Source organism: Rhagoletis pomonella, unplaced genomic scaffold (assembly GCF_013731165.1).
Source record: "Rhagoletis pomonella isolate Grant_MI unplaced genomic scaffold, Rhpom_1.0 Rhpom_scaffold_00008, whole genome shotgun sequence".
NCBI classification, from domain to species: Eukaryota; Metazoa; Arthropoda; class Insecta; order Diptera; family Tephritidae; genus Rhagoletis; species Rhagoletis pomonella.
Window position 1 is genome coordinate 24,690,998 of NW_023458562.1, and position 11,564 is coordinate 24,702,561.

The following is an 11,564-nucleotide window of genomic DNA, read 5'->3' on the forward strand; positions in this document are numbered from 1 at the left end:
GATAAATATGAAGATGAAGAAACAACTGATAACGATGAAGACAAAAAAAGGCAAAAGTGAAGATAAAGACGAAAATTGAGATAAAGGCGAAAATGGCGACAATGAGAAATACATATGAATTAGGTTAAAAGATAGGAATCGAAATAAAATCAGCCATAAAGGTTACTGAAATTTATCGAATCATCGAAGTTTATAATTATCGAAATTTATCCATGCTTATTAAGTTATCGCAACGTATCGAATTATTCAAACTGATCAATGTTTACTGAGTTGTAGAAATTCATAAACACAGAAACTTAGTTGTCCAAATTTACAGATAGTTATCGAGCTATAAAAACGTGTGGGATTAACGAAATTTGTCAAGTAAAAGAAATGTATCAAGTTATCGATATTTATTGAATTATCATTATTTATAGACTTAACGAAATATATCGAAGTGTGGTAATGCATGGATTTCTTTCAACTTACAGAGTTATCGATAATTATTGATCTACTGAAATTTTGTTGCTTCAACAAAGCAACGTTTATGGAATTTTCAAAATATATCGATTTATCGAAATTTCAAGGTTATATAAGCTTATCGATTTATCACTGCTTATCGAATTTAATCGTCTTAACAGAGTGTAACGAGTTATCAAAATGTTTAGATAGTTTTCGAAAAATGTGGAGATGTCAACAGTAAAAATTCATAAAGGTATCCATAGTTTTTAAATTTCTGAGTTATCGAAATTTATCGAGCCATCGAATTTCACAGTTATCGAATTTTGTTGAGTTATCGAATTTTAGTGTTCTTGAAAATCATCGAAATTTATCGGTAAACTTGAATGTATCGGGTCAATTCCAAGTCCTGCCGAAGTCCTCCAAAGACCTTCTCAGATAAAAAAAAAAATTGTTACGTTTTAGCAGAAGATTTTCCGGTTAGTTAATTTGTACCGTATAAGTATCGCTACGTGTTAAGTTAGAAAACCTCTCCAAGGCTTCTAAAACTAGAAAAACTGTCGAATTTCGACAGTAACTGGCACTCTAGTACAATATGAACACCTGTAGGAATGTACATATTGCCAGTCGCCTGCCCGGAAGAGGTCCTAACTCAGCCTTTTTATTTTATGATCTGTTGATCTTGAGCTATCAGTTGCACTATTCTATGAGTGGCACCTGACTTTTAAGCCTCTGAGTCTTTCTGACACTTCGTGTCGCCATTTACGATGCAGATAACGTTGAGATGGCGCCTCCCTGTCTCACCACAGATAAGTATTGGTATAAGTAAAAAGGTCAGCGACACCAATAGGGTCGAGCTGAACGAAGTTAACAACGGCACAGACAAAGTGCTGGCTTGACCATATTGTACGAATGGAGAAAAACACTCCAGTTTTGAAAGTATTGAACTCAGATCCCATTGGTACCAGCAAGAAAATAGGAAGGCCTTATCTGCAATGGATAATCCAGAAAGAAAAGATATGACTTCACTTGGCATTTTCAATTGGCTTCAGTTGCCACAGAAGGGAAATGATTGGCTGGAAGAAGTACCAGCTCTTTTTCCGAAGGTTTGAAAGGTATCAGTCAAATCCAAACAACAGGCTATACCAGGCGCCACAACCAATATTTGTCACGATATCTTTCATTTGTCTGAGAAATATACTTGCTTGTTCGAGTTAGTCAAAGGGGTACTATGCGGCATAGAAGGTGTTGTCGTACGAGGCAAAGAAAGCGGTGCCATTTCCAAGGAAAACTGGAGGCATGTAACGTTCACTATCACGACAGTAAATTTTAATAAGGAGCCAGTCAAAAGTCTCGCATAAGAATAATTTGCCTTTGTTCGCGCAGTGTTTTTCTTGTATATGTATGAGCCTCTTAGAAAACTATCATATCCTCTCAATAATCGAAATACTATCCTTAGCATATCCAGTCAGTTGATGAATTGGATTCTGTAGCTAAATAGTTTTAGATCAGACACTTAACTAACTCCTGCTTTTGCACGACTCGGCACCAAAAACAAAAAGTTCCGTATGTCATGCCGACTGCACCCCTCGTGTCGGTTAGGTGGGAAGGAGGGTCAACCGTTGGGATTAATTAATTAAATGTCAGCCGTTAAAAGCACTAGTATGCAAATTAATAAAAACAACATACTTGCGGAACTGGCGGTGTTTCCGAACGTATTTTTTTACAGCAACAGCTGCCGTAGTTGAGTAAATAGTTAGAGATGTGCACTGCTACTCGGTAGGTTCATGATTCAATGCCTGGTCTCAGCAATATAAAGAAGTTGTTTTTATTGGCGGCCTCCGAGTATATTCTGCCATTAAAAAGCTTCTCATAAAGTCATTTCAGAATCGGCGTCAAATCGTAGGTCCTCAATTGTGTCACAACACCAAGACGGGTACCACAAATTTGGGAAAGAAGCTTGGCTAAATGTGTAAACGCCAAATATATATATATTTTTTTTAGTTTTTTAAAACGAGTTAAAAATCTTTTAGGAGATGGTGCATGTTGATCCTTTTCTCAGAGGTTACTTTCTTGAACTTTTTTCCAGATTTTCAAAGGGTTAAGGTTTGGTGAATACCTGCTCGAAAGTAAATTTATCGAAGCGAAGGCATTGAGAAGATCCAATTAGTTGGTTCAAGAAAGGTCTTAGTCTTTCCGAAAGTATCGTCGATAGGAAGATTGCCTCCTAGTTAGTGGGCGTAACTGCATGATTGCCCTACTTGTGGGTTAAGCAAAGCATACATATGTATGTATACCGGCAATCTTGTGGACATCCAACTTTAATCTGCTTAGGCGGTGATTCATAAGCTTTACAAGCTCCTCACTGGCAAAGTGGCCTGCAAATCGTTGATGCTTATATAATTGATATTAAAAATGGGATCTGAGCGTTATAGATTTTATATTAGAACTGCGATTGTGGCATAATGGAGAGGATTATCGCAATCATCACCATCTCAATGATTCCCTGCTTAATCTCTACTTTCTTCACTATTGTTGCCATTTAGATTTATGAATGAGTATGAATGAGTACTTTCCTCTTATAAAATTTCAGTGCATCAGTGGCGTTGTGTTTGATAAAAAATGATAATTTCACTTGAAGCAAAAATCTAATTAGTAAAATTATACACAAATTTATTTTCATTCTCTATTCCCATACAAAAATAAATGTTAAGAAGCACAAATTCAAAGCTTGTATAACTACAAACTTATAACTATTCCATCTTTGCTTTTTTGTGCAAAAAAAAAATTTAAATAGCCTAAAGAGCACTTTGAGGCACGTTCAAGGAAAATATAAGCATCAAAAAATTAGCAACAGCAGTAGTTGCCCCGGTGATTATGATGCTCAAATTAAAATTACCGACGTCGAGAACGACAAAAATAAACCGAATGTAATTGAATGAGCCTGAAATCGTCAATTTACTGAATGAATGAAAGCAAGTACCCGCACCATTGTACATGAACGGAGTATGTATGGAATGCAAACGCTCATACGCACACATAAATGTCGGTATTTACATATTTAAATTGAATTATCCGATAATTTTGTATTATAAATGCGCACATACTAAGTACAATAATCTCAGTATATATGCATATAGGTATGTACGTATGTACGTAGCATGATACACCCCTGCGGGAAGTGTATTTAACTATAAGTAATTAACTTGAAGTTGATTAGGAAGGAACTAAAGGTCACTATTATCCGTATATTCTCTTTGAGCAAAGTTAACCCTATTTCTATGGCGATGGCGGCGAAATAGTGAAGGGTCTATTTTTGGACATAAAATATCAATAAGAAAAACTAAATAATTTTTTTGTTTTTTCCCCCTTTTGCGTTTTTATTTACTTTGTTATTTGTTTTTCTTATTGATATTTAATGTCCAAAAATAAATAGTTACATACAAGTTAGTGGAAATTTAATGAAGAGGTAACTACACCCTTGACTATTTCGCGGCCATCGCCATAGATTTTATTACATTTCATATTTGTTTACATATTCTCCTGTAGGTGGTCCCATATCCGAACTTCGTCAGGCATAACTTCAAAATGATAATGTAAAATTTCGATTTTCCTTTTATTTGTGCTCATGTCGAAAAAGTATTTGTGAAGTGTAGAAAGAAAGTATAGATATTTAAATAGAAACTTGTTTAAAGAAAACAATCTATCGATTACGTCTGCATTACTCCTGCCTTACTTTTCAACTGGTTTCAAGTTAGTTTTTTGTAGCTAACTACAAGCTATATAGATTTTAGAAATCCCGAAAAAAAGTTGCAACTACAAAAAACTACAAGTTGGTTATTTTTTATTAATTGATAATTTTTTTCTGCTGGGACATTCCTACATGAAGACAATCCATATACACGTGTATTTATGGACGTTCTGATGCTTACTACTTATCTACAATTGGCAACTTTTTGTCAGCAACATGTTTTGCATCATTGATGGAAATGTCCACCTACGTACAACTAAAAGCCTCTTATAATGTAAACATAACTTTAGGTGTAATGAAATTCACACTAACACTTTCACCCAAGTCATCGTTTTTAATCGGTTTTATTTAGCTTGTGTATTTTTGTTTTCGGGTCGCATCTCTGATCTGAAATTTGGTACACACCTTTAGTTCTGGTGACACGCATTCCGCGCTGTTTCGGTAATTAGAGCGTTAAAATAAGTTATTCTCTCACAAGTGTAAAAAATATGTCAACATGTGCCAAAAGTGCCCAGAACGTGAGGGACGCAAAAAACTACATTTCGTGCCCGGAATCAACAAATCAGCTCTAAATAATGACTTTGCGTGTATTTATTTTATAATAATAATTAATAATAATTTCTGCCCGGAAAAAAGTCCGGACTGTTTCGGGCTCGAAGAAGAAGACATTTACGATCTAAAAGTGGAAGGCATTCGCTTTCTGTTTCCCATTTTTCAAGCGTGAGGAATAGAGGTGCAAAACTATCGATGGCACTATCGATAGTATCGATGTTTTTTATTTTTCCCTACTATCGATTGTTTTTTGGTCCTATCGATAGTCCGACAGACATGTGATTCAGTATTTATTTTAGTTTTATTTCTTCTTTTCTTTTCATTTCTCTTAAATATCCAAGTTGAACTAAAAATTTGGTTGCTACTTTTTTAAAAGAGTAATGTCAAATTTCGAAAATGACGGAAAACCTTGCATCTTTTAAAATACTGCTAAAAAACTGATACAAATTAATTTATACCAAAACTTTCAATATTATCTATCTACTATTTAATAAAAGGTAGATAAAAACCATTACCTCTCAGATAAAAAATGTTTCCTTCTTCTAAAATTGAAATTTACTTAATGAATGCCTTATACATATATGACGGAGGATACCGAAAACCACAAATATAAAATTTCAGTACGCCCAATTTTATTCCATTTCAATTCAATTTAAATTTTCAATAACTTTACTTCTAACTTAACGGTTAAACAATTAAAGAAGTGTCAGCAGTTTACAAGGTTATCGAAACGTAATTTCGGAATATATTCTTAAGGAAATCTTCATACAAAAATTGAGCCAAAACCATATAAATACGATACTATCGACGATATATCGATAGTTTTGAAAATAATACCGAAAACTATCGATGGCCTGACTATCGATAGTTTTGCACCTCTAGTGAGGAACGCTTTCTGAGCTGTTTTGGTCACCCGCGGTAAAGAACGTAAATCTATAAGAAGGGACAACACATTATAATTGTAGCGAGTGTGAACATCAGGAGCGTGGCTTCTCTTTTGCCCAAAAACGTTTTTCCATTGGATGAAAAGAGAAGGAACGCTCCTGATGTTCACACTCGCTACAATTATAACGTATTGGTTCTTCTTATAGATTTACGTTTTTTGTTCACGGGATCCCGCGGGCTTGTGTGGAGCAAACCTAATATCCTCATGTACATATATTCTGCATCAATGTAAATCCAATATGGCCGCCACCACAAAATGGCTGATTAAATATTTTTTTACAACCCCCTATGTAAATATGGGTGTCAAATGATAGGTAGAATAAGTATCTAATCAAACGAAATTCCCCCCCAAGTCGAGATTTCGTATCGTGTCCAGGGCTGTGTGGCGTTGGGCGGCTAAAAATAGTACGTCGTGAGCGGTGAACCCATTCTTCCCCCACAGTTATAATAAAATGTTAAAACTAAAAACTTGAAAATAAAGCAAAAAATAAATTTTAAGTTAAATGGTTTTCTTGTAAAGAAAATATTAAAACGATGTAGATAATGTACTAAAAGCGTAAAAATAATTAGGTAGTTACCAAGTTTTGTACATTATCTGCATAATTTTTAGCTTTTCTTTACTATTTAACTTAAAACTTTGTTTTCACTGAGAAAAAAGCAACCAAAAATTGGCTAATAAATATTACCAAATTCAAACTTGAAAAGGAATCAACTTGATTTTTGGTTAATATTAACAACTCCTTGGTTGATATTTTCATCAATGATTTGGTAATATTAACCACACTTTTGTTTACATTAACCAAACTTTTGGTTGTAAATTTTTTCGTTTGAATACACTTATGTTCTGCACTTCACAGATAATAATAATACTATAATAGACTGGCGCTTACACATATGTTAGTGTTTGGATGAGCTTCTCCTCCGATTTTTGGCGTGCGCGTTGATGTTGTCACACAAAGCAGAGGGACCTACAAGGCACTTCACAGATGCTTTTTCATAATTCGGAGATACAAAAAAAAATTTAGTATCATTTTAACACGTTGCCTCTGATGGTATTTGAACCCTTTACTTGTTCTTACTGAATACATGTAACAAAAACATTTTTGAGAAAAATGGCATGGGCTCCGTCACAGTGCTGCCGTTTTCTGTTTTTTAGGGTAGTAAAAAACATAACTTTTGGGGAATATTTTTATATTTTGAGGAGTATGGTCCAGATGTTTGTATAAATCCTCGATCAAATTAAAACCATACAACAAATAGGTGGCGTTATTGTACAGAGTATACTGAGTTGAAATATTTTGAAGGCAGAGATGTAGATGTGTTTCTCAGTGCCCAAGGACAGCACGCTTCCACAATTGTTGAAAAGATTCTACAACGTTGATTTTGGTGTGGCTGATTTTTGCTTAGTTACCTACATATTGTTGATTTTTTACGGATGGCTCTAAAACTTGCATTTGGAAAAAAACTGACATGGACAACATTATGGAAAATAATTGGTAGGTACTTCCAAACGGAGCAATGAAAGTCTCAGCAAACTTTTGCTGGTAAATACATACATATAAGGAACTGGTATTACTCTATATACTCATAAGTGGTAGGTCACACGGGAATTCCTGCTCATTTGGTTAAAAACGACTCATATCAGGCATTTCTTAGCCCACAAGCAGTATAGCATTCAGCAATGGTTGGGAGGCTTCGACTGGCTGCTTCATTAATCAAGTACGTCTGCAGACAACTTTTGGAATTGCTAAGTGGTGGCTTCTCAAAGCGCAAACCTCTGATTGCGGTGGGCATATATAAGAACCTTATTTCATTTCCTGTCTTGGTGAAGATGAGATGGCAGGCGAATCTTTGTGGTTCGGTCCCACCTCCTCAAGTATAGTATGACCTAAGTGCTGTTTCCTGCATGCGTTTTAGCGTTAGATCGGACCAACAAAAGAGCTTTCTCTCCAAGAGTTAAAAGGGGAAGAGTTTATACCCAATAAAAATGCATCACTGTGGTTATAAGTTTTAAAATTCCGTAAAATGACTTAAGAAACTTGATCACAAAGTGAGCTCTCGATGAAAGGAAAAGTTAATCGCAAATCATTCCAAGAAGAGCGTTCAAACAATGTTCAATATGATATTTTTGAGTTACTTTATACATTTTTATAAAAATGTCAACTATCTCGCAAAATAGTAGTAAAAAACTACCATCATAGTACTTTCGGCAGCACTGGCTACAGTCAGACATACGAATTTGTTTTCAAATGTTCAACTGGAAACACATTTCTTAAAAACGGTGTATTTACCATGAAAAAATCAAACAACAACTTGGTTGACAACACCATTGTACTTTTGGCTCAGTTTACCTGCTTTATTTTATGTATACCTATGTACTGGGTGGCGCCGAATGAGCTATATGGTTTGAATTCTTTATAACATTTTTAATTATTATTTTTTCATTTTGGGGAATTAATTATGAATCATTACACGATCGAACAACGTGCACAAATAATTGAATTTTATTTTTTAAACCAACGGTCTATTGTGTTGACATAGCGTGCATATCGTCGTTATTTTAATGTGCGCATTGCACCCACAGCGTCAGCAATAAACCATTTGATTGGAAATTTTCGTCAACATGGGTCTGTAAGAACCCTTCCTGGTGCCGGAAGAATACCTATCGTGCACACTGCTCAAAATATTGGACGTGTATGGGAGAGCGTGGACTATCATGGCGTCGCTGCAGAGAATTTTGATGACATCAGACTTGTTCCCATATAAAGTTCAACTTGTGCAAGAGTTGAAGACGACAGACTACCAGCAACGGCTTGAATATGCCATTCGTTTCCGTGAAAAAGCGGAGGAAAATCCAGACTTTATTAACAATTTGGTAATGAGCGATGAAGCCCATTTCCTATTAAATGGGTATGTCAACAAGCAAAACTGCAGGATTTGGGCTACGGAAAATCCAAGAGCAGTGCATCAGCGAGAATTGCACCCACTTAAGTGTACTGTTTGGTGCGGTTTATCCTCCGAAAAGATAATTGGCCCATATTTTTTTTGAAAATGAAAGTGGTGTCTCAATCTCTGTCAACGGTGCTGCATATCGGGCGATGTTGAAAAATTTTATTAGGGTAGCTGTGGAAAACCATCCAAACATGTGGTTTCAACAAGATGGAGCCACAGCATACACTGCACGTGCTTCAACGGCTTTGTTAAGGGACATATTCGGCGAACGCATTATTTCGCGCACAAGCGATTTTAACTGGCTTCCACGTTCACCAGATTTAACAGCTCCTGACAGTCTTCTTTGAGGATATTTGAAAGAAAGAGTGTTCGTTAACAAACCAAGAACCATTCTCCAACTCCAAACCAACATTCGAAATGAAATCATGGCCATTACACCCGAAATTCTGCGAAAAGTTATGGAAAATATGCTAAAAAGAGCACGTATGTGCGAAGCACAAAATGGACATCACTTACAGGATATCATTTTTCAAAGCTAATTGCAAAAAACTCCCCAATAATATACTGCATTAAAAAAAAAAATATTATAATAATCGCATAAATAAAAAAGTTATAACCCATTTAAACCATATATGTAGCTCATTCGGCGCCATCCTGTATATCCATTCCGCTTCTGACAAATAATTTAAGCAGAACATTTGCCAACTCAGTACATATGTTCCATTTTCCAAATGAGGACTAAAAACTCAGCTATAGTTTTAAAAAGCAATTCAAATACTCGTACTCCTCTTAGCGTATGTATGTATGTATGTACATATCAAATTCTCGTATTTCTCATATTCTCACTTTTCACTACCATCTTAGTTTATTTACATCGCATAACCCACCAAACAATTTGTGTTGCCGGCAATAAGAAAACGTGTCGCCCTCGGAAACAAATTTATTGCCGGTAATATTGCCATCGAATCGATTTCCTATTACCGGTCGCTCTAAAACGTCCGCCTGGGGGAGTCGTTTTCTTATTACCTGAATGAGTCCTTTTCTTATCGCTTCAGACGATATTTGGAATAATTTTATTCTTTTTAAGACTTCATTTATTTTTTTGTATACCAAATCGCAACTTACAATGGGAATTAATTCATTTTCTCGCTGTGAGGCTTCCTATTTCTGCAATCTTGTCCTTGGGTATAATTTAGATACTTTGGCCAATACTATTGACGCCATATTCATAAGTTTCGGAATTTTTGAGAACTTTTTTATTCAAAATTGTCATGAACGAAGTGATGTTGCCGATTTGTCACCACACCAATAAATCGGTGAGTCGCCAATTTGTTGCCATTGACGATTGTTGCCTATTTCTCATGTTTTGCATGGTGGGAATGAACTGAAAGTACAATGCACTTTGACTTACAGAAATGTTTTGTCATTCCACAGATTATGCGTATAAACATATATGTTTGTGTAAATGTAGATTTGTGTTTGTTTCGAAAGGTCATTCGTAAGTAAATCTTAAGCAATTAAGAAAATATCTAAAGCAGAAAGAGTTATGAGCGTAAACAATTTAAAGTTAGATGGCCGTCACAGCGGTTGTGGGAATACCACAACTGTTTAAAATAAATAGTTAAAAAGCGCGACTGCTTAGTTACTTACAGCTTAATATGGGGAATCTGATAACAGAACAACTAAGTTAGCTTAGAATGCTAGCATAATTGTAGTACAAAACCGTAGCGTTGAACTTCATTGAATGAAGTTTTTGCTGCGTCAATAGTTAGTGCTACTTTTTTTAAGAGCGAATCAAACAAAAAATACACTGCATCGTTCTCTGTAACATTAATTTTTCCATTAAGTTGGTGTCATCTAGTTGTCGCTGCAACTATCCAATTCAATGCTCACTAAATGGACTTTATTAAATTAACACCTCATAAGTGGGCTGTCGTCTAAGCGGTTCTAGAAAAAGTGGGCAAGCGATTGCATCTCTGCGTTTGTTTGAGCTACGCAGTACGCTATACGCATTATTTTGTTTACAATGTTTGCAGTAGTGAATTGAGTTGGGTTGCACATAATTTATGAAAGACTTCAATTGTGCATTTATTAAGTTGCTCACTTAAGTCATAGAATCTCTATGTACATCTAATAGATATGATTCGTGTTAGCATCTAACGGGTGACCCTATTTGTAAAAAATTAAAAATTAAATAAAATAAATTATTAAAAACTGTGCTTCACACCTTTCTTGAATATATTAAAATTTAACTTCAACCCATTATTGTATTTAAACCAGGGACCGAACATAACAGTTATTGATGAAAACTGTCATGGAAAAATTCACTATGAAGGAAATATTCTACAACTAAGTGAAACATAACAATCCATTTCGTTTTGCACTGAGACTCAAATTTGAAAATAAATTTTTTTTGCAATTTTTATGCAAAATTTAAAAAAATAACAATTATATTTGATTTTTATATTATAAATCTAAAATAACAATTATTTTTGATTTTTATATTATATGGCTTAGATAACATCGTCATAGTCATCAACAAAAATCAGTCAGTGACTTTTACTTTTAAAAGTCATTAATATAAATCAGTGACCGACTTTTATTTTTTTAAATCAATCGTATAAAAGTCATAACATTTTTCGCAGTTAAGAAGGTGTTGGAAAACAAAAGTTTACTACGACTTATTCAAATGACTTTTATAAGTACGATTGAAAAAATAAAGATCAGTGACTGATTTTTATATATGACTTTTATAAATAAAAGTCTTCGATAACTGTTATTTAAGACATATAATTTAAAAATCAAAAATAACTGTTATTTGCAGATTATTTAAATAAAAATCAAAAATAATTGTTATTTTCGATTTAGAAAATAAAAGTCAGAAATAACGGTTATTTAAAGAGTAATTAAATAAAAGTCAAAAAGT

General features: G+C 34.5%; 1 protein-coding gene across 1 annotated transcript in view; it reads right to left on the reverse strand.

Moving 5' to 3' along the window:
- LOC118745233 (patched domain-containing protein 1-like) overlaps positions 1–2,979 on the reverse strand; it is a 129,698-nt gene extending 126,719 nt beyond the window's left edge. The window contains exon 1 of the mRNA XM_036478759.1: positions 2,128–2,979. The gene's annotated coding sequence lies outside the window, so the exon portion shown is untranslated. The remainder of the gene's footprint in view (positions 1–2,127) is intronic.
- Between the last annotated feature and the right edge of the window lie 8,585 nt (positions 2,980–11,564).